This window comes from Lactuca virosa, chromosome 6 (assembly GCF_052849685.1).
Source record: "Lactuca virosa cultivar CGN04683 chromosome 6, Lactuca_virosa_CGN04683_v6, whole genome shotgun sequence".
NCBI lineage: Eukaryota > Viridiplantae > Streptophyta > Magnoliopsida > Asterales > Asteraceae > Lactuca > Lactuca virosa.
In genome coordinates, this window is record NC_136431.1 from 242,345,674 (window position 1) to 242,369,568 (window position 23,895).

At 42.3% G+C, this 23,895-nt stretch overlaps 1 non-coding gene across 1 annotated transcript; it reads right to left on the reverse strand.

Moving 5' to 3' along the window:
• Positions 1-19,478: 19,478 nt before the first annotated feature.
• LOC145123114 (small nucleolar RNA R71) lies at positions 19,479-19,585 on the reverse strand. The gene has a single exon (XR_013714992.1). It is a non-coding gene; the product is annotated as a small nucleolar RNA R71 (small nucleolar RNA).
• Between the last annotated feature and the right edge of the window lie 4,310 nt (positions 19,586-23,895).

Consider the following 23,895-nt stretch of genomic DNA (forward strand, 5'->3'; position numbering starts at 1 on the left):
TTTTGAATTGGATTAGAATGAACATTACCACATCAAAAACAGGTTTATAGGTTCAAAAACAGCTTAGGGTAATGATTCAAGTCCAATTCCAACCTTAAAAGTCGAAAATATATTGTCAGGGGCTTCTACTCGTCGAGTGTATGAACCTACTCGACGAGTAGGACAAATTTCTTCATGGACTCGGCGATTCTATCAGTGCACTCGTCGAGTCCAGTGCCCAGAAAGCCAAAATTTTCGATTTTTAAGCTATTTCAGCAAGCATAACTTGAAAACAAGCCTTGGCTCTGATACCAATGAAGGGTTATGGCATACTACAAGATCCTATGGTGCACATACAACCCTAAATACCTTGGATGTATGTTTTCACTAATTATACATGCAAATGGCTTCCAAGGCATTAAAACTATAACTAGCATGCAATTTAACATAAATAATACAAGATGCTAGTCAGGATAACATACCTCTTTGTTGTAGCTTGATTCCATGGAGCTTAAAAGCTGAGTGGCCCAAGTGTGACACCTCAAATGGTTCACACAACACCAACAACAACTTGGAATAACTTGGGAGAAAAGTCCTTTTGCTCAAATCGGCTAGCCCTCTCATATGAACCCTTCGGGGCCGATTTCTTGAGCCATGGGGTCCTTATATATTGTGGCTATTAGGGTTACACTATGTAACTGATGTCTTTCCATATTCTTCATGCTCCATGGGTTAAAAACGCCATGGAGTATCCATGGGTTACTCCATGGGTTTAGCCCAACATGAAGAACTATGGATCATAAGCCCACATGTATAAGAATGAATAATTTACACAATCAATCCCCATATATTTAATTAATGTCTTTTGATCATAGAATTAATTCCAAATTAATTCTTGATCAATACTAATTAGATAATATGATTTCATATTAATATATTAGAACTTATAACATATTAATAAACCATACATGTCCTTTTCTCACAAAATTCTATCCAAATCGTTCTGATGCCATGCAACCCAAATGGACCATGCCAAGTCGGGTCGAATACATAACAATAAAAGTTATGGGCTTAGACATCTAATCCAACAAGACCAAGGTCCAAACTCACACTCTGAAGGCTCAAAAGCCAAATATTCATCCAAGGTCTAATTGTAGCCTAATTTTCCAAATTGGGCCCATAACCCTTACATGGGCCTTGCCCTAAAGCCCATCAAAATATCCTAGTCCATACACTTGTTCTCAGATGGCCCAACAAGAACCTAAACACTTGAGCCCAAAAGAAAGGCCCAACTCGAAGCCCAAACACAATTAGGGTTTTTACATAAAATGACGATTAGGGTTAAGTAATAACACTTAACCCATTAAGGACATAATCAATTAAGCCCTTCACTCTACCGGGTCAATAATTCAATGTGGTCGGGCATCACTAATAATTCCAAACTAACAGTCCATAATGCGTGTCCCGCCAGGTCCAAAGCAAAAGTCTCTAAGATTAGGGTTTTCTAAACCCTAATTAGGGTTTCTAACCCAAACACACACCAGTTAGCACCAAAGATTAATATTTAGGCTGATTAGGGTTTCACCAAGTCGGGCACCACCCACTGCCACCTCGGGCGGTGGTGGTCGACAGCGGAAGCCACCACCTCGCGGCGGTGGTGGTGGCTTTCGAGTCAAAATCCGACAACAAGCAACTAATTCATTATTTTATGCAGAAAGCACACACACGCATTAAATCATGCACACAACCACCCAACACGGCGGCTGGTGGCGGCAGAAAAGTAGAAGTGGCGGCAGCCACCATGGTTGGCTGCTATGGTGGTCGTTGTTGGTTTTTTGACAAACGAACACCCCCACAACGAACAACAACACAAAAATACACACATACTTGCGACACACAAGCTATGGTGCACGCAACAGCCTCCCTTTGAGTGGATGTTGACTGGAGCAGTAGAGAAGAATCGTACGAGCAGCGGCAGACGTGGCTGTAGCGTAGCACCGAGGAACGGAGAAGTCTGCAACCGTGAGCGACAACAGCAGCAGCAGAAGGGACCTCCGCTCTTGGTCCTCGCCGTTGTCGGCAACGGGGGCGGCGAAGTGCTGGTTGACGGCTCACATCGGCGGCAAAGGCATCGGTTAATAACGGTGGTCGGTCGGTGGCCATAATCTAATCGGAAAAACGAGAGAGACGGGTGGTGGCGGCTGGAGGGTTATTCATGGCGGATGACTAAAACATAGGGTTAGGGTTTCGGTGTATGCGACCATGAGGGAAGGAAGGGGAGTGACAGATCTTAAACTCCCGCCTCCAATTTAGAATTTCACTCCATATGACACATTCGGCCTTTCCTTCCCTAATCATTACAATCCAAATCCATATTTTACCCATATAGCCCTTATTCGCCAAAATCCATTCAATACAAGTCCAATTTATTCAATATAGACTCCAAAATCCCAAGATTATAATATTTAATTCCCGTGGCTGACACTAATATATTATTATGGGTTTAGAGCTCCAATAAAATAATATGAAGTATAATTCACATCTCATGATTATAGGGTTCATTTATTTATTTACTTATTTTATAAAATTTCAAATGGAATGTAACAAATCTCCCCCACTTAAATTAGATTTAGTCCTCGAAATTATTCCTTACCATTCCTAACACACCCAACAACTTGAGCAATACGACGACAACCCCAAACATACCACCCTATTCCCAAGTCGACCAACACCAACCCTCGCATGGCTCTCCAACCCGCAGATAAACGAATCCCTTCACCTTCCGACGATGATCCCCTTCTCAGTCAACCACAACTACTCAATATGAAATATGAAGTCTTGGGATGGCCTGTCTCCTTGACAGACCGCCCATACTGAACCAATGTTGAATCCAACCCATTAATTTCCCAACGGACTGCTCAGCTTTTAATATTTGAGAGTCCTATTAGAAACAGAATCACCGACCAATTATCCCTGCAAAACACTTATACTTGACCAAGGCTTAGATAATCCTTCGAGTGAGAGACTCATCCCTGCAATGGTTAGACTCCGACATGAACTGCGCAACAGGATCAAGTCATCTACTCTGAGATTATCCAAACCCATCAGCAATTGACCTAACATCTCCTCAAAATAACAAGCTGCTCCACACCCAAGTTCTAAATCAATAATACTGCCTCGGCTTATCTTGATGCCCTTCAAAATTAGGACCAGGACACAATCACAAAAGCTTGATCTACCATCTGAACTGAACCCCTTCATTACCCTTAAACCCTTCGATTGATGCTCTCGGTATATAGGTACCCCGGTCTCTCTCTACTGAAACGAAAATCCTGCACAAAACATGTGTGATACCCGACTCGAGGTCTTACCCAAAAGAAATTCGATTCACCACTTATAACCCGAGATTCACGACTCTACATTTGCATTTCACACTACCACCTTCTGATTCCTCTTTCATGCTCGTGACCATCACATAAATAGTCTACTTCGAACTGATGAATGTTACGATCCCATCACAACCTTACAGTACTTCCATCCACCATGCTTGCTACCCATGGCCTCGCCACACTCAAACCATCATAACACCACACATCCTGAGTCGAATCCTATAACTCATCAGGAGTTCGGGTCAGACATTCGAATTCCTACTGCCTACTATGCATAACCAAGACGATGCTGACCGGCGGTTGGAGGTTTCCTGAACTCCCACCAACACAACCCAAGTCTAAACAGCCACTAATTTCTCCCCCACTTGGACTCGATGATGCTCTCTCACCTCTTAAATATTATGGATCTCCAATCCATCTCCCTCAAATGGCATGAACCATCCATACCCTACGCTGAACAATACGAACGATCCATTGCTAGCCAAACACAATGATCACCCCACTTTTGAATTTCTGAAGAATACTCTTTGAAATCTTAACTAATCGGGTAATCCAAATCACCCTCTATGACACCTTTTCCTGAAGAAATTCGAGAGTAATAACAGATTTGCCACCATCTTACCGCTGCCTAGGAACCGGTGAATGCTACGGGCCAATCCGCAGTCTTACAACACTCTCGCCCTAACTGATGACTAGTGAATTTTACGACTACTCCGCAGTCTTACAACACTTTCTACAAACTACAACTGCCCAAAATCTTATCGCCGATCTATCAGATCGGACATTCCCAAAGTCGAACACTCACTCGCCCGAACACCAAACTGAACTGAAATCATGACTGAAACCCCAACCTGGTACCACAAAGCCTGTTATTAAGCACCAATCGGACGCGAGTCAAATGTTGGGCCACCTTCATTATGTTAGCTTGATAAAGAACCTTTTATGTTAATGGTATCTTGTAACGCCCCGTTCCCGATAGGTATTTAGTTCATTAAATGCTCATTTTATAAGAGCTACTCGACGAGTTGGTAGCCCTAACTCGTTGAGTAGAGGCCAGTTTAATCGCGGGGTTTAAGTGGACTACTCGACGAGTCAGGATTGGACTCGGCGAGTAGGTCCATCAGGAGGAAACCCTAATCCTTAGGGTTTGCACCCTATTTAAGCAACATTATGAGTCTTCACCCCAGTCCCATCACCTTCACAGCCTACTCTCTAAACCCTAATCAATCTTGTGCATCATTGAGCCATTTTCCCTTATATTTGTGTGATTGAAGTTAGTAGAAGGAAGGAAACCCTTAGTGATTCAAGAAGAGGCGGTAGATCCGAAGCTTCTAGTGCATTTCAGACACTTTGAAGGTATAAAGATATACCTTGGCTTATTTTCACTTAGATCTTCATGAAAGCTTGTTTTTTGCCACTTTTGAGCCATTTGCAAGTCCATTTTCGAATAGTGATGTGACATCCCCTAATTTCTCGGCCAGAAAAGACCGATTTAATTTATGCTTTTTAATATAAAATCAGAGAAATCTTTTCAAAAGATGTTGCGGAATTGGTCCCCAAACAACATATGATTAAAGTTTATCAAAACCCTTCATTAAGAAGGTATATATTTTCCATATATATCAAAACCTCGGGATGTCATGTTCCGATACAGATCAAAAGCATAAACAAGACATTATAAGCCTTACTACAGTTATTTACAACAACTGGCCTATAATCCAAAAATCTCACGTCATCATCCGACTATGCTAGGGGTCCACTACCTGTAATCATAAAAAAACTGAGTGGGTCAGGCTTGGGAGCCTGGTGAGCATATAGGGTTTTCAACCCACAGTAATAATAAACTTATTAAGTTCACCAATCAACAATAACCCTGATTACCCGTTCCCGTTATCCTCACTTTACGTCCCTAAACATTTTTCACAAGGGACCTAGCCTAAAGAATATGATCGGGATGGACACTACTGCTAAGGGGTTTCCTCAGCCATACATGTCCTAAAGGCACCCATGAGGGGGATTGGAGTACAGCGAATAAACACCCAAGTTCATTAACACCTACAAGTTGAAGACCTGCTAATGTTTCCCACTGGACTGTCTAGAAAGTCCGTGGTCGTCATCCAAACTCCGCTAGATGACTGAATCACAAATCACATCGAGGCCTCTCATCACTTTTATTTTATCACACATCACTATCTACCCATATTCTACCCAACATATTTGTAGATAAAAATACTTATACAGTTTAAAACTTGTATAAAACATCAACTCAACAGTCACCTCAAATAAACAATTAATATATTTACACATAGCACATATTATAAGGTAAATACTTCATATCTATGTGTAAAATGAAAGTGACTATACACTCACTTGATTTAATGAAAATCGGGCAACAATTCGTTTCCTAAAAACGATTGTTTCTAATAAAACCGTGAGTTTTATTCAGAAACCGGGTTCTGCGAGGGTCGGGCTTCGAAACCGAAAAGATAAATTTTTCGGGCTTCACGGGCACTTCGTGGCATATTACGGGGCTTATAATCGATACCGGGGCTTTGAGGAATGTTAAGATGAAGAAAATATGAAGAAAGGGGTGAAAGATGGAGAAATCCCAAAAGTACCCGAGAAGGCTCACAGGACCCTTCTATTTATAGGGGTCCGAAGTCGGTTCTGGTGGTGGGGTCCGCAGGCGAGGGTGCACAGGTGGCTGCACGTGCGAAGGCCTCGCTGTCCTCTCCTGATTGGACCGAGGTCTAGTCCGAAGTAGGGGGGAATCTGTGGCATGCTGCGAGGGTTCGGTCTCGTGCAAGAGAGTATGTGTCGCACCGCTATTGGACCACTTCAGATTAGATCAGGTGCTCGGATGACTCAACAGCTCGGACACGTGGCTCGCCTGACTCACCCATTTCAGACACGTGGCACGTTCTAAGCGAGGGTGACGTGGCAAATCGTGACTATGCGAATTTTCTCGGTTTTTGTTCAAAAACTTCTAAAATCCATAACTTTCGTATACGAGCTCCGTTTTTGACGTTCTTTATATGCACGCGTAGATAAAATTATGCTCTACAACTTCCGTTCAGACTTTGTCGGCTAATTTTGAGTTTAATTTTTGTATTAATATTTTTAACAGACCGGGACAGGAAATCCGTTAAAAATTCATAACTTCTTCATCCGACGTCCGTTTTCGTCAGACTTTTTACCGTTGTGCTACTATTTACGAGACCTTCGATTCTCGTTTAGGTCGTGTCGGCTAAAAATCAATCGATCTAAAATTCGAGATTTTAGCTATCTACTACTAAGCTGAAACTTCGAAAAATCATAACTTCCTCATACAAAGTCAGATTTGGGTGTTCTTTTTATACCTACTCTCGGTTTAACGAACACTACGAGTTTCGTTTAGATCACTAAGGCTAAAAAGTAGTTTATCAAAAACTCACTTTTTACGACATTCGGCCCCGTGCCGGTTTGTCGCGAAACTTCGACAGGTCATAACTTCTTCGTTATAACTCGGATTTCGGCATTCTTTATATATCCGTAATCCTTGTCACGCCCACTACAAGTTTCTTAATAGATATCGGCTTTATCTAAAATTTAATTTTTGACGCTCATTTTTATTCTTAATTAATTAAACCCTAATAATTAAGCATAAAACACATAATTCGCATAATATTCACATAATTCCTTTTCATTTCTTCAAAATGAGTTACAAAGGTTAAACTAGACTATAATGTCAATATTAATGCCTAGCCTAGAAACACGGGCATTACAAGTGAGCATTTGGGGATGTAAGGACTTCAGATCTAGACACTCATGAGCTCCAGAAGCTCAAAGTTGCCACCTTTATTCGACCATGTCCCCATTCTATGTATTTAACCTCCATTTATGGCTATGTTTTGGTGCCTAAGCTCCATATCATCATGCATGAACATAAAGTTGGCAACTTTACGTGTAATGCTAGCTTAGGGAGTCCAGATCTATGTATTGGAAGCATTGAAGTGGTTTAGAATCGGCAGAATGGATATGTCACAAGGAGGACTCGGCGAGTTGTAACCGGTAGGTATGTTTGAACTCTACGTTCATAAGGTGTTCTCGAACTATATGTTCATTAGGTGTTTTTGAACTATGTGTTCATCCGATAGTTCTTCTTTTTGACACTAATACGTGTCTGGTGTTATAATGCCTGATAGGGTGAGTCTGGAGGTAAAATACCACGCGATATTCAGATCACTGCTAGGCAAAGTTTGATACTGGATAGGGTGAGTCTGGAGGTAAAATACCTCACGATATTCAGATCACTGCTAGGCAAAGTTCGATGCTGGATAGGGTGAGTCTAGAGGTAAAACACCTCACGATATTCGGACCACGGCTAGGCATTGTTATCCAGATAACTACCCCTGGCTTAATTGTCTTGTGATTTTTTCTTTTACGAACAAAGGTTCATGGTGAAACTTATTCCATTCCTCTCATTTGATGTCTTTATCGATTCTCGTTTGCTTCTAGGGAATGTCCGAAGCAACTTCGTCAGTTGGTTGTTAATATCGATCCTCAAGGCTAGATCTATTAAGATCATTGTATAGGATCAATATGTGGGGATCGACGTTCATTCATGCTTGTAGTATAAACCTCGGGTAGCGATAGACTTCGTGCCTATTCCTTAGGATAATCCTTAGGAATGAAGGATAGATGATTCTTAGGGTAGATCCTTAAGATTAAAGAAGATAATGGGGATGGGTAAATGGGTTGATTGTTTGATGATTAAATATAAGAATTATATTATTGTGGCTTGATAAACCTATGTACTCACCAGGTTTCCCAACCTGACCCACTCAGTTTATTTGTATCACATGTACCGATACGATGTTGCTTTACACTGAGAGATTAAAAAGGGAAGTTGATCACTAGTGTAAATGAATGTAAGTTTTGTTTATGCTTATGTTTTTGTATTGACAATGACATCCGAGTGGTTTATATGAATAAAATACATTTCTTCATAAATGATTTGATAACATATTTATCATGTTTTTCTGGGAACAAATTCCGCAACACTTTTAATCAAATGATTACTCTGGTTTTATTTTAAAAAACATAAACGAAATCGGTCTTTTCTGGCCGTGGAACTTGGGGAAGTCACACGTTGACTTTGACCAGGAGGGTAAAATGGTCATTTTACCCTAAGAAGGATTATCAGTTTTTGATTAAGTGTTGTTATGGAACTATAGTCGGATAGTCGCCGGAGCAGCAGATAGGGATCCCTTACCCAGTTTTTCAGTAGTCAGCCATGCGAGGTGAGTTTCCTTCCAGTAGGAACGGGTCTACGGCCACAATGTCGGCCTGTTTAAGTTGTAGAGTATGCCTGGGTGAGCCCGATGCCGGGGTTAGCCCGACCCATTTTATATGATTCCGGACCTCGGTCCGATGCCGGGGCGGTCCCGAGAAGTAGTTATGTATGCCTGATGTCTTTGTGATTCATGCATGTTTATGTGTTATGTGTTATGTGTTCCGAGGTAAGCCCGATGTCGGGGCAAGCCCGATGTATGTTAATTATTATGCCATGAATTATATGTTCCGGGGCAAGCCCGATGTATGCTAGTTTATATGTTATGATTATTTGTTCCGGGCTTCGGTCCGATGCCGGGGAAATCCCGATGTAGATTATATGTTTATGATATATGTTATGCTATGTATGTGCCAGGGTAAGCCCGATGCCGGGGCAAGCCCAATGCCAGGGTGAGCCCGATTCCCGACGCGGTCGGATGCCGGGGTGAGCCCGATGCCGGACAGGAGTTCGATGACGGGTAAGCCGATGCCGGGATTCGTCCCGATGTAGTTGGGAGTAGTCCCAGAGTTATGTGATTGTTATATGTTATGTGTCGTATGTGGTAGTTTGGGGGAGCTCACTAAGCTTCGTGCTTACAGTTTTAGTTTTGGTTTCAGGTACTTCAGCTAGCAAGGGAAAGGTCTCGGGATGATGGCATGGCACACACCACAGTTTTCTTAGCCTGGGAGTTTACTCTGATATTTTATATGAGATTGTGATATGATGACAGATTTTATTTTATTTTGAGATACATGTTTTATGATTTTATACTATGGCGATGATAGTTATGTTGATTAAATGATTTTCAAAACGAAATTTTTGGCTAGCATTTTTGGGATGTTTCAAGTTGGTATCAAAGCCTTGGTTTGAGGGATTCGGGCACGCTTTCGGGTGTGTCTGAACTCAAACTAAAGAAGTGGTATGAAATTTTCAACTGAAAATCATTTTTACAAAAGGATTTTGAAAATAGAAAAGAACTTTGAAAAAAGAAAAGGGTGTGGTGCATGCAATCAACCGAGCTCAAGTAAGTACTCCCAAATTACCCATAGAAGTTTATGCTATGATATGATTATCAGCTTGATTAGAACAGCATGCTAGATTAGGACTAAGGATCTAGGAAGGATGACTTATGTGCCTGTTATATGTGTTCAGCCTTATGAGAACTGCATGCTAGTACAGATTAGTCAGTATGATAGCCAGAGTAGTAGAAGCTTGATTATGTGTACTCAATGCTCGAATGCTGCTTGCTTTGTGCTTTTGGGAGTCTTAGTTATCTCTTACTAAGTAGTAAACGAATATGTTACGTTGCATATTGCAAGGACTAAATAATTTCAGAAGGTTAAGTCTAACTCTATTTTGCAGCTCTTGTCTGAGTCCAACCGTTGTAGAGTAGGATCTCTCATTTGAAGAATTATCTAGTCTAAGTAATATGTAATAGTATTCGCGAGCTAGTTAGGGAAAGAAAGCAGGGACTTCTTATGGAGATGATGGTGGAGAGTGGGTTGGTGGTTACCCTAGGGCAAGCCTACGAATAGTTTAGTATGAGATCAACAGTAGTAGTAATAGAAGGGACTTGGTAGAGTCGAGGCAGTTCTTGAGGAAAGTACGGATAGATGTGGAAGGTAGTATGGGCCCGTACTACTGAAAGAAGAGGATCCGTACTCGAATCAAGGAAGGTTGAGACAAGACCAGGGAACTTGTAGTGTATGTGATCCCTCCAGTTATATTAGTATTCTGATGGCTGTTATGATGTATTTCAGAATGGTGGTTTTACACTCTAGACCAGCAGTTGGTAGCTCAGGTGCAGGAGAGGGATCGGGCTCAGGCTCTGAAGCCAGGCAGTTAGATGAGCAGACCAGGGAGTTCATCTCCTCGGAGGTCACACACAACATACTAGACCAGACTCTTGTGATTTTTAGATCGGTCAAGTAGGGTATCTTAGAGCTTCTGGATGAGAAGATGAGCGCATTCTGTACTGAGATAGCAACCATGATGGGATCGCGCACATTGACTTTCAGGGAGTTCAGAGCTTGTTGAGCTCCCGACTACCATGGGGCTCGGGACCCTATTGCGAGTACCAGATGGTTGGCGGATGTAGCCAACGCTTTCCGTACCAGAAAATGTCCCGAGGGGGACAAGGTCATATTAGCATCCTGTCTTCTGAAGGACAGGGCACGAGACTGGTGGGAGGAGGTCGGGAGAGCCATTGGAGATGACACTGTGTTGGATGCTATGACCTGGAGTGATTTCACGACCAGGTTCAGAGCCGAGTTCGCACCTGTTATTGAGGTGCAGCAGCTTGCTAGGGAGTTTCAGGACCTCCAGCAGACTACGGAGACTGTGGCGGAGATTACCGCCAAGTTTCGGGAGAGGGATCTTCTTGTTCCGTAGTATGTGGCGGACGAGGAGATGAAAAAGGCCCGATATCATGAGATGTTGTAGAGTGATATCCGCCAGTTTGTGAGCCGATCCAACTGTAAGACGCTGGAGGATATGATAGCGAGGGCTCGAGAGATAGAGAGTTGGATTTAGAGATGGAGAGGAAGAGGAAGCCAGAAGGGGGTTCAGTTAGGAGGTTCGGACAAGAAGCCCAAGGTATCAGATCACAGATCTCGGAGCCAGTAGAGCCACGGCCGTTGTGGCAAATGCGGCAGGATGCACGAGGGGGCGTGCAAGGCAGGGAGTTCGGGCTGCTACAAGTGCGGCCGAACGGGTCACATGAGCCGAGATTGTACAGCTACTACCACCACCACACCAACATCAGAGCTGATTTACTTTCAGTGCAATCAGAGGGGATACAAGTGGTCCCAGTAACCGAGCTTAGCAGCAGCAGGAAAGTTGGCAACACGTTCTCCTGCCACCTTGAGGATTACAGATGGCCGTCAGGGCTGGGCTGAGGCACCTACAGCGCGGAGTAGGGCTTTTCAGCTTACTGCAGAGGAGGCACGAGCAGCTCCTGACGTGGTGACGGGTATGTATTTTCCTCTTACCTCTGTTTTTGATATTGTTTGTTTCTCAAATTTATGTGTTTACGTATAGGGTCGTTCTTAGTGAACGACATTTCAACTATGGTATTGTTTGATTCGGGGGCTACCCGATCATTTGTGTCGCTCGTGCTTAGCAAGCGATTTAGTAGAGTTCCAGGGGAGCTGGATTATCCACTCGACGTCGAGATAGCTGATGACAGGACCGTAAGGATCACGAGAGTTCATAGAGGATGTACATTACGGTTATTTGAGGAGCATTTCTTAGTGGATTTGGTTCCTATTCCCCTGCGAGGGAATAAGGTTATAGTAGGTATCGATTGGTTGAGCCCCAATGGGGCAGTGATAGATTGTGAGCGACAGTTGGTTAGAGTTTGCACTCCCAGTGGGGGAGAGTTAGTGATTCAGGGCGAAGGGCCACAACGCGGACCAGTTTTCTGTTTTGCAGCGAGAGCGAGACGTCACATTCAGCAGGGTTGTGCAGGATATGTTGCGTATGTTATGGATACCCGAGATAAGGGTAAGACAACAGTCGATGATGTACCAGTGGTACGAGAGTATCCAGATGTATTCCCGGAGGATTTTCCTGGGATACCTCCGGAGAGACAGGTTGAGTTCCGGATTGACCTGGTCCCTGGTGCGGCTCCAATAGCCAAAGCACCATATCAGTTGGCTCCTCCCGAGATGCAGGAGTTGTCTACGTAGCTGTAAGAGCTGCTAGACAAGGGTTTTATCAGGTCGAGCAGTTAACCATGGGGAGCCCCGATCCTGTTTGTGAAGAAGAAGGACGGGTCGCACCGTATGTGCATTGATTATTAGGAGCTGAATAAGGTAACGATGAAGAACCGTTACCCACTCCCGAGGATAGATGATTTGTTCGACCAGCTTCAGGGATCATCTTGGTTTTCCAAGATTGATCTACGGTTCGGATATCACCAGATGCGGGTCAAAGATGATGATGTGCAGAAGACCGCTTTTAGGACCCGCTATGGTCATTATGAGTTTGTAGTGATGCCGTTCGGGCTTACCAATGCTCCAGCCGCGTTCATGGATCTCATGAACCGCGTGTGCAGACCGATGCTGGATCCGTCTGTGATAGTATTCATTGATGATATCTTAGTTTATTCCAAGACTGAGGAGCAGCACGAGGAATACCTGAGGGAGGTGCTTGAGACCTTGAGGTGGGAGAGACTTTTCGCAAAGTTCTCCAAGTGCGAGTTCTGGTTGCGCGAGGTGCAGTTTCTGGGGCACCTTGTCAACCAGAAGGGTATATTAGTAGATCCGGCCAATATTGAGGCCGTGATGCATTCGGAGGTCCCGAGGTCTCCATCTAAGATTCGGAGCTTCCTGGGTTTGGCAGGGTACTACAGGAGATTCATCCATAATTTATCCAAGATAGCAGTTCCGTTGACCCGACTGACCAAGAAGTCGGTGGTGTTTTGTTGGGGTCCTGAGCAGCAGACAGCCTTTCAGACGCTCAGGAAGCGACTGTGTGAGGCGCCGATTCTCACCCTGCCAGAGGGAGTAGATGACTTCGTAGTCTACTGTGATGCTTCGATCACAGGTATGGGAGCAGTATTGATGCAGCGAGGTCATGTGATAGCTTACGCTCCGAGACAGCTAAAGCCTCACGAGGCTAACTATCTGACGCATGATTTGGAGCTGGGGGTTGTGGTGTTCGCCCTAAAGATTTGGGGGTATTACCTCTACGGGGTCCGGTGTACCATTTACACGTACCATAAGAGTTTGAGGTACCTCATGGATCAGCCGAATCTGAACATGAGGCAGCGTTGGTGGTTAGACCTTGGTAAAGGATTACGACTGTGAGATCCTTTATCACCCGGGCAAGGCCAACATAGTGGCCGACGCCCTGAGCCGGAAGGCGGTGGCGGCTCCGATCCGAGATATCTGTCCGAGGATGACAGTGATCACTCCACTGCTGGAGCAGATTAGGGAGGCGCAGGTTGAGGGCCTGAAGGAGGAGCGCCAGAAGTGCGAGAGGATAGTGGGCCGAGTAGCTTCGTTTGATTACGATAGTCGAGGACTATTGACCCTGCATGGGAGGGTTTGGGTACCATAGTGGTGCAGATTACGGAAAGTGTTGATGGACGAGGCCCACAAGTCTCGGTTCTCCATCCACGCTGGGGCGGCGAAGATCTACATAGATCTTTGACTTGATTACTGGTGGCCCTGCATGAAGCGGGACGTAGCTTGGTATGTAGAGAGATGCCTGACCTGCAGGAAGGTCAAGGCGGAGCACCAGAGGCCCCACGACAAGATGCAACCATTAGACATTCTTGTGTGGAAATGGGAGGATATCACCATGGATTTCATTACTAAACTTTCCAGGACCGCACGTGGGGTTGATTCGATATGGGTTATCGTGGATCGGTTGACCAAGAGCGCCCATTTTATACCGATCCAGGAGAGCATCTCGGCCGAGAAGTTAGCCGAGATTTATGTGCGAGAGGTAGTTGTTGGATTAATGTCTAAGTCCATAACTATAATTGGTAAGACTTGACCCGACTCGGCATGGTCCATTTGGGTTGCATGGCATCATGAATTTGGATAGACTATAATGAGAGAAATAACACTTAAGGTTGGTTAATATATTATAAGTTCTAATATATTAATAAGGTTATTTAATTAGTATTGATCAAGAATTAATTTGGAATTAATTAAGTGATCAAAAGGAGACTAATTAAATATATCGGTTGATTGTGTAAATCATTCATTCTTATATATGTGGGCTTGTGATCCAAGATTCCTTATGTTGGACTAAGTCCATGGGGTGACCCGTGGATACTCCATGGAGGTTAAAATCCATGGAGCATAAGGAATGGGTAAAGTTATGAGTTACATGGTGTAACCCTAATAGCCACCATATAAAAGAATCCCATGGCTCAAGAAATCGTGCACTAATGTGTGAGTGTGAGGGCTAGACGATTTCAAGGAGTGTTCAAGTTTCTCTCAAGTTATTCCAAGTGTATTTGGTGTTGTGTGAACCATTTGAGGTGTCACACTTGGGGCACTAGGCACTCAAGCTTCATGAAGACATTCTACATCAAAGAGGTATGTATTCTATCTTGTTATATTTATTATTTTGTGTACTAGATTAGGATAATACCTTGGATGTTCATAATTGTATGTATAATAGAGAAAACATAGATCCAAGGTATTTAGGGTTGCATGTACACTTAGGAGTGTTAGAATGCTCATAACCCAACAGTAGTGGCACGTCATGGAGTGCCTGTATCGGTGGTGTCAGACCAAGATGTCCGGTTTACTTCCAGATTTTGGAAGCGGTTTCATGACGAGATGCGTACTCGTCTCCATTTCAGCACCGCTTTCCACCCTCAGACGGACGGACACAGGGAGAGTACTATTCAGACTCTCGAGGACATGCTTCGGGCATGTGTGTTAGATTTCGGTGGCAGTTGGGATACGTATCTTCCGTTAGCGGAATTCTCGAATAACAACAGCTATCACTCCAGTATAGATCGGCCTCCCTTCGAGTTGCTCTACCGGAGGAAGTGTAGGACCCCAATCTTTTGGGGTGAGGTCGGACAGAGAGTCATGGGGAGTACGGAGGTATTACTCAAGACCACAGAGCGGATTCAGCAAGTCCGGAGCAGGCTCCAGACTGCTCAGAGTCGGCAAAAGAGTTACGCCGACAAGCGACGTTTGAACTTGGAGTTTCAGGTGGGTGATATGGTCCTCCTGAAAGTGTCACCCTGGAAGGGTGTTATCTGGTTTCGGAAGCGGGGCAAGCTGGGACCCAGGTTCATTGGTCCATTCAGGGTTTTGGCCCGGGTAGGTCGGGTTGCCTATCGGTTAGATCTTCCAGCAGAGCTCAGCCAGATCCACAACATGTTCCATGTTTCTCAGTTGCGGAAGTGCTTAGTGGATGATTCAACAGTGGTACCCCTGGAGGACATTCAGGTTGGCGATAGCCTGAACTACATCGAGAGACCTGTGGCGATTTTAGATTGCAAGACGAAGGAGCTGAGGAACAAGAGGGTGGAGTTAGTGAAGGTGCATTGGCAGCACCGGAAGGGTTCAGAGTGGACATGGGAGCCTGAGGATGAAATGAGGGAGCACTATCCGGAGTTGTTTTCAGATTTAGCAGACTTCGAGGATGAAGTATGAGACAAGTGGAGGAGAATTGTAACGCCCCGTTCCCGGTACGTATTTAGTTCATTAAATGCTCATTTTATAAGAGCTACTCGACGAGTTGGTAGCCCTAACTCGTCGAGTAGAGGCCAGTTAATCGCGGGGTTTAAGTGGACTACTCGACGAGTCAGGAATGGACTCGGCGAGTAGGTCCATCAGGAGGAAACCCTAATCCTTAGGGTTTTCACCCTATGTAAGCAACATTATGAGTCTTCACCCCAGCCCCCATCACCTTCACAGCCTACTCTCGAAACCCTAATCAATCTTGTGCATCCTTGAGCCATTTTTCCTTATATTTGTGTGATTGAAGTTAGGAGAAGGAAGGAAACCCTTGGTGATTCAAGAAGAGGTAGTAGATCCGAAGCTTCTAGTGCGTTTCGGACACTTTGAAGGTATAAAGCTTATACCTTGGCTTATTTTCACTTAGATCTTCATGAAAGCATGTTTGTTGCCACTTTTGAGCCATTTCCAAGTCCATTTTCGAATAGTGAGTATTTGGGGATGTAAGGACTTCAGATCTAGACACTCATGAGCTCCAGAAGCTCAAAGTTGCCACCTTTATTCGACCATATCCCCATTCTATGTATTTAACCTCCCATTATGGCTATGTTTTTGTCTTTAATCTCCATATCATCATCCATGAACGTAAAGTTGGCAACTTTACGTGTAATGCTAGCTTAGGGAGTCCAGTATGTATTGGAAGCATTGAAGTGGTTTAGAATCAGCTGAATGGATATGTCACAAGGAGGACTCGACGAGTTGTTCTCGGACTCGGCGAGTCGGGCCGTGAACCCTACCTCCTTTTCTGATTAGGGTAGGACCAGTGAGTTGAGGTGGTGACTCAGTGGGTTGTACAGGACTTAGACGTGAAAGTTGAAGAACTCGACGAGTCTACGAAGGGACTCGGCGAGTTAGAGTCGATATGTCCCTTTTCTGAATACGATAGGACTCGGCGAGTCTAAGAACGACTCAACGAGTCAGTTCGACCAGTCGCGATGTCAGTTAGCATGGGGACTCCGTGAGGCATAGGGTGACTCGGCGAGTAAGTCAACCCAGAAGGTTGACTTTGGTCAGGACATTGACTTTGACCAGGAGGGTAAAATGGTCATTTTACCCTAAGAAGGATTATCAGTTTTTCATTAAGTGTTGTTATGGAATTATAGTCGGAGAGTCGCTAGAGCAGCAGATAGGGATCCCTCACCCAGTTTTTCAGCAGTCAGCCATACGAGGTGAGTTTCTTTCCAGTAGGAACGGGTCTACGGCCACAATGCCGACCCGTTTAAGCTGTAGAGTATGTCGGGGTGAGCCCGATGCCGGGGTTAGCTTGATGCTGTTTATATGATTCCGGACCTCGGTGCGATGTCGGGGCGGTCCCGAGATGTAGTTATATATGTCTGATGTCTTTGTGATTCATGCATGTTTATGTGTTATGTTTTATGTGTTCTGGGGTAAGCCCGATGTCGGGGCAAGCCCGATGTATGTTAATTATTATGCCATGAATTATATGTTCCGGGGGAAGCCCGATGTATGCTAGTTTATATGTTATGATTATGAGTTTCGGGCTTCGGTCCGATGCCGGGGAAATCCCGATGCAGATTATATGTTTATGATATATGTTATGTTGTGTATGTGCTGGGGTAAGCCCGATGCCGGGGCAAGCCCGATGCCGGGGTGAGCCCGATGCCCGATGCGGTCGGATACCGGTATGAGCCCGATGTCGGACAGGAGTTCGATGTCGGGATTCGTCCCGATGTAGTTGGGAGTAGTCCCAGAGTTATGTGATTGTTATATGTTATGTGTGGTATATGGTAGTTTGGGGGAGCTTACTAAGCTTCGTGCTTACAGTTTCAGTTTTGGTTTCAGGTACTTTAGCTAACAAGGGAAAGGGCTCGGGATGATGGCATGGCACACACCACAGTTTTCTTAGCCTGGGAGTTTACTCTGATATTTTATATGAGATTGTGATATGATGACAGATTTTATGAGATTTTGACATACATGTTTTATGATTTTATACTATGGCGATGATATTTATTTTGATTAAATGATTTTGAAAACGAAATTTTTGTCTAGTATTTTTTGGATGTTTCATATCTTCTTTTGTGTTTATTTTTGAGTTTTATTGGGATTAGATGATCTATCTATCTTAGTATACTCGTATCTTATGATATTGTGATTAACAAGGTTATAGGACTGGTGATTTCACCAAAAACCTAGGTTTAAATAGAGAATATGGTAAAATAAGGTGAAAGTTAATATATGATGAACATTCTTGGGTTGAATTGATTTTATAACCATTTATCTCAATCATAATTTCAAGTATTACATAATTCAAACTTAATACTAGTTTATTTGTTTGTTTTTCCACTTGATATATAGAATTAGTATTTTGATCATAATTCTATTCAATCTAGGAATCGGTAGGCAACTACACTTTAATCCATTGCACTGTCCATGAAATCAACCATATAAGTGAGTAAATCGTATCTAAACAAAAGTCTTTTTAAAATCTTGTCTTAAAAACTATTTTATGTTTCTTTTTAAGTTAAATTTGCCTTTGTTAACTGTTTTCAAGTAATTAGGACTTGAAAAACCAGAACCCCCCCCCCCCTTATTTTCTTATATTAATTAGTTAACTTTAGTAGATATATTAGCTATTAATCATTCCTGTTCCCTGTGTTCCATACCTGACTTACCTGAACTATTCTATTATTCGATTAGGTACGCTACTTATTGTATATTAGCTAGTCTAGATTGGTTTGGTTTATAAATAAAGAACTAGTATATAATTTAGGTAACAAGTTTTAAGCGTTGTTGTTGGGGAGCATATTTATTATAATTATTTTTATTTGTTATTTGTTATCGATCCTTCGTGTGGAATTTATTTCATACAAAGCAAAAAAAAAAATTGTTTCTTTTTTATTGTAATTATTTTTCAATTTCTACACCAGCCACACCGTGGGCACTGTTACAACATTTTTTAGTTTATTTGTTTTAATTCATTTTACGTGTTTGTTTTCTATTTTGTTGCAGTTAGTGTATAACCCGAGCATCTTCATGTAGTACAACACATGGCTCGAAGGATACCAAGTCTATTTTCCACAAAAGCAACAAAGAAAAGAATGAAGAAAATGACGAATCAAAGAAAGTTGTAATATCTCCTTTCAAAAGGAAACCAGACGAGAACGAGAGCGGATACGATCCTGTAAGAAAATCAGAAGAGGAAAGTGAAATATAGAGTGAAACTGAAGACGAGATTGTCAAAATAATGGAGATGGCCACAGAGGAATATAAGAAACGGATGTGTAATGACAACAGGCCGAGTCTTTTACCACCCAAAATTCTAGTTACCACCAACTTTGAATTAAAGGGGCCCATTCTCGCTATGCTCAAGGATATCCCATTCTGTAGGAAAGACCACAATGATGCCTACAAATATATTGACGAGGTATTGGACATTGTAAACTATTTCAATGTTCCAAATGTTTCACGTCAACGGTGTTGCTAAGGATGCTTCCAATAACTTTCAAATGAGCAGCAAAAGACTGGCTTAAGTCATTTTCACTTGGAGAAATCATGACATGGGCCAACCTTCAAGAAGAATTTATTCAACAATTTAGCCCACCTTTGAAGGTTTCAAGGTTGAAGAGGAACATAGCTAACTTTCAACAAAATGATGGAGAATCTTTGTACGGAGCGTGGGAAAGATATAAGGGAATGCTAAGACATTTCCCACAACATGACCTAAATGTGAAACAAGTAGTGTCAATCTTATATGATGGGATAAACGTGACACTGAGGCAGCTCCTTGACTCTCAAGGACTCACGACGAAGAAGGATCCGACTACGATTAAGGTGTTAATAGAAGACTTTGCCAAACATTCACGGGAATACCACAACCCTCGAGAGGAAACGACTAGAGGAAACAGGAATGGCAATGTAGGTTGGGAAGAATTGACAGCGGTGATTGAAAAGCTAGATACTATGGACCGGAGAGTCACAAAGATGGATCAATCCATACATAAAATTCAAATGTGGTGTGATAATTATAGCAGGCTACATTTGACCAAGGATTATGATCTTGATGAGAATGGAAACCAGGAGACTCAAGCTTGTTATTCGAGTGGGGATAAATATGACAAGTATTAGAGGAAGCCCAAGAAGCAATGGAAGCCATATAAAGAATACATCAAAGAAAAAGAAGAAAAATACAAGCAAAAAGGACGTGGGTTCTATCAAAAGGAAGCAACCCAAGACCGAAAAGAAATCCGAATTTTAGTACATGCTTGCACGATTTGCAGTCACTTTTGAAAAGAGACATGATGTAATGGATGCTACACTCAGAAATCAGCAAGCCTCGATCCAAAACATCTAACAACAAATCAGGAAACTCTTCAAGCAATTCAATGAGCATCTACCGGGCACACTTAAGAGCAACATATCGCCGAACCCAAAAGCTCACATCAAAGTCGTGATAACTAGAAGTGGTAAAATTATTACTCCTATAATTCCATTAACTGATTATTCATCTAATGTGCATAATCCAGAAGAAGAAAACTAAGAGAAGCAAAGTGACCAACAAACACAACGTGGATATGAACTCGCCACAGCGTGGCCAACTGCAAAAGTAAAAAAAAACACCTCCAATCGAATCGTTTAAATAGTCGATGTTGTATCCAAGTCGAGCAAAGCAAGATAAACAAGCTGATGATTATAATAATTTCATGGAGAACAGAAAATCTCTTCAAATTAATATTCTATTTATAGAAGTCGTTGCCCAAATGCCAAAGTACGCAAAGTTCTTGAAGGATCTTCTCAATTCGGGAATCTAGCGACAAGTCATGCTCTTGCCAATTCGGGAGCTAGCTTAAGTCTTATGTCATGTTCGTTCGACAAGAACTTGAATCTCCTGGAGCCAAGGTGAATCCATTCATCTAGCCAATAAGACAGTGAAATTCCTGAGAGAAATATGTGAAGATCTTCTTGTTAAAATGGAGAAATTTGTTTTTCTAGCAGTTTTCTAGTGATCGATATGGAAGAGGACATTCAAGTTCCTATCATTCTCGGGAGACATTTTCTTAACATTGTGCGGGACTTAACGGAAACTAAAGATTCAAAGCTAACACTTTGGGTTAGAGAGGATTTTATTACATTTGGATTTGATCAAGCCATGAATCATTCGAAGATTAGTGACGATACGGTCTTTTCGGTGGATATTTTCGATATGTTTTTAGAAAAAGAAATGAAAGAATGGAAGGAAAACAACTCAGAGGGATACAAGACTTTGAAGGATGATGATTTTCGAGTCGAACACAACCTCAAAGAACCGGAGGGGCTTCTGTAAGAAAGGAAGTACAGAGAAGTTAAAAAACAATCTGAACAACTCCCACGACATGGCCCAATACATGTCATGGCGTGGGTACAGGAGAGTTGGCGATCTGATGAGGAAAAGGACATCCCCACGGTGTTGCAAGTAGATGCCCACGTCATGGACATTGAACATAGGCAAAAATCTGAATTGAAACCTTTGCTCGAGCGTTTGGAATATGCTTTGTTGAAGGAAAATAAATAGAACTTTATCATAATTGCAACTAATCTAGAGCCTATGGAGAAGAAGAGTTTGGTCAACGTATTGGAAAATGAAAAAATGTCATTGCTTGGAATATTAGCGACATAAAGGGCATTATCCCCTCGTATTGTTTGCACAAGATTAATTTGTAAGAAGGCGCCAAACCTGTGGTACAACCCCAAAGAAGATTGAACCCAAACATGCAAGAGGTGGTCAAGAAAGCAGTAGTGAAGTTGATGGATGTTGAAATCTTCTATTCCATTTTAGATAGTCCATGGGTGAGCCCAATACACATGGTACCAAAGAAGGGTGGAATGACCATGGTAACGAACGACAAGGACGAGCTCATTCCAACACGAACGGTAACCAGTTGGTAGGTATGCATCAATTTTCACAAGCAAAACGATGACACTTATAGATCAAATGTCAACAGATTCAACAGATCCAAGAGATTAAATGCTCAGTAACCGTTTGGTAGGTGTGCACCAGTAACCGGTTGGCAGCTGTGCATCTATTACCATTTATAGATCAAATGCTACAACGTCTTCCTGGTCATCTTTTCTATTGTTTTTTAGATGGTCTTTTAGGTTACTTTCAGATCCAGATAGATCCAAGAGACCAAGAAAAGACTACTTTCACATGTCCTTATGGGATATTTGCCTATCGTCAGATGCCTTTCGGATTACAAAATTACCCTTCCACCTTCCTAATATGCTTGACCACTATTTTTTATGATATGGTGGAAAAGTTCAGAGACAATTTTTCAGTTTTTTGTTCATCTTTTAATGATTGTTTGACTAACCTTGACTTGATGCTTGCTAGGTGCGAAAAGACCAACTTGGTATTGAATTAGGAAAAGTGACACTTTATGGTAAAGGTGGGGATAATCTTAGGTCATAAAGTTTCCAAAGTGGGGATAGAGGTGGATCGAGCAAAGATCAACACTATTGCTAAATTTCCACCTCCAACAATGTGAAAGAGTGTGGATTTTTTTGGGTCATGTCGGATTTTATCGCCGATTGGCTAAAGATTTTTCAAAAATAACAAGACCTTTAAGTCAATTGGTTTTAAAAGATGCAAGATTCGATTTTTCTAGTGATTGTGTGAAAGTTTTTGAAACTCTAAAGGAGAAATTGACCAATGCCCTAACCATGGTTGCCCCGTATTGGAACCTACCCTTGTAGCACATGTGTGATGCTAGTGATTATTACTTGGGAGCCGTTCTTGGAAAAAGGGTTGAAAATTATTTTCAACCAATTTTCTACGCAAGCAAAACACTTAACCCAACTCAAGAGAATTACACTACTACTGAGAAAGAGTTATTGGCTGTGGTTTATGCTTATGATAAATTTCTTCCCTATTTAATTATGTCCAAGACAACTTTTTTTACTAACCATTATGCTTTAAAATATTAGTTTAATAAATAGGATGCGAAGCCTAGATTGATTCGATGGGTGCTATTACTTCATTAGGTTGACATCGAGATCAAGGACAAGAAGGGATTTGAAAATGTGGATGACGATCACCTTTCAAGATTAAAAATTCCGAAGCTTGAGGAATTCAAATAGGAGGACACCGTAGATAACTTTCCCGATGAGTACTTAATGGTAATAGCTTTTGAAGAGCCTTGGTTCATAGACAAGGTCAACTATCTTGCAAGCAACTAACTTAGAAAAGGCCTGTCCCATCAACAAAAGAAGAAGCGCTTTTCAAAAATCAAATATTATTTTTGGGATGAGCCTTATCTACTCCGAAGTTGTGCCGATGGAATTATAAGGAGGTGTGTTGGGTATTTTATGTTGCGTCATGGGCTTGGTTTTGTAGATCCGGATTGGGCCTGTCCATCCGTGATTGTTAAGTAGGCTTAAGCTATAAATAGTGCATGCATGTATGCCTTAGATACGGTCGTGATTATTATTATTATTACTTTGTAATCCTAAACACCTCTACAGTCGAAGTTCTTAATCGAGCTCTTCTGAGGTGTTAAAGCTTAATCATTCGACATCAGTTAAACCATTCATGTGTTCTTCATTACATCATTTATTGTTTTTCTGCTTAGAATCTATCGATCCTACTAGACCTTTGTTCTAACAATTGGTATCAGAGCGGGAGACTGTGGGATCAATACACATTTCTTCTGTGTGAAGAATTCTTTAGGGTTTCCGCTTTTATCGAATATAAAGAAGTCGTCTTCTTCCTGTCGACGGTAACTCTTGTGTTTGATAAAACCCTAATCTAAAGTTTACAGGTCTGATTCTAGCAGTTCTATGGAAAGGCTCACCATGTCTCACGAAGATTCTCAAATTAATCCCATCAACATCTTCAACAGCATTGGATCCACTACAAGGGTTCCCATTCTTTACACTCAAGAGTATGAAGTGTGTGCGCATCACTTTGAAGATTACGTAGTTGGATCTGAAGATAATGGTTATCTCATCTGGGAAGCTATCATGCTTGGGCCGTTTGTTCACTCTAGAACGAACAGGA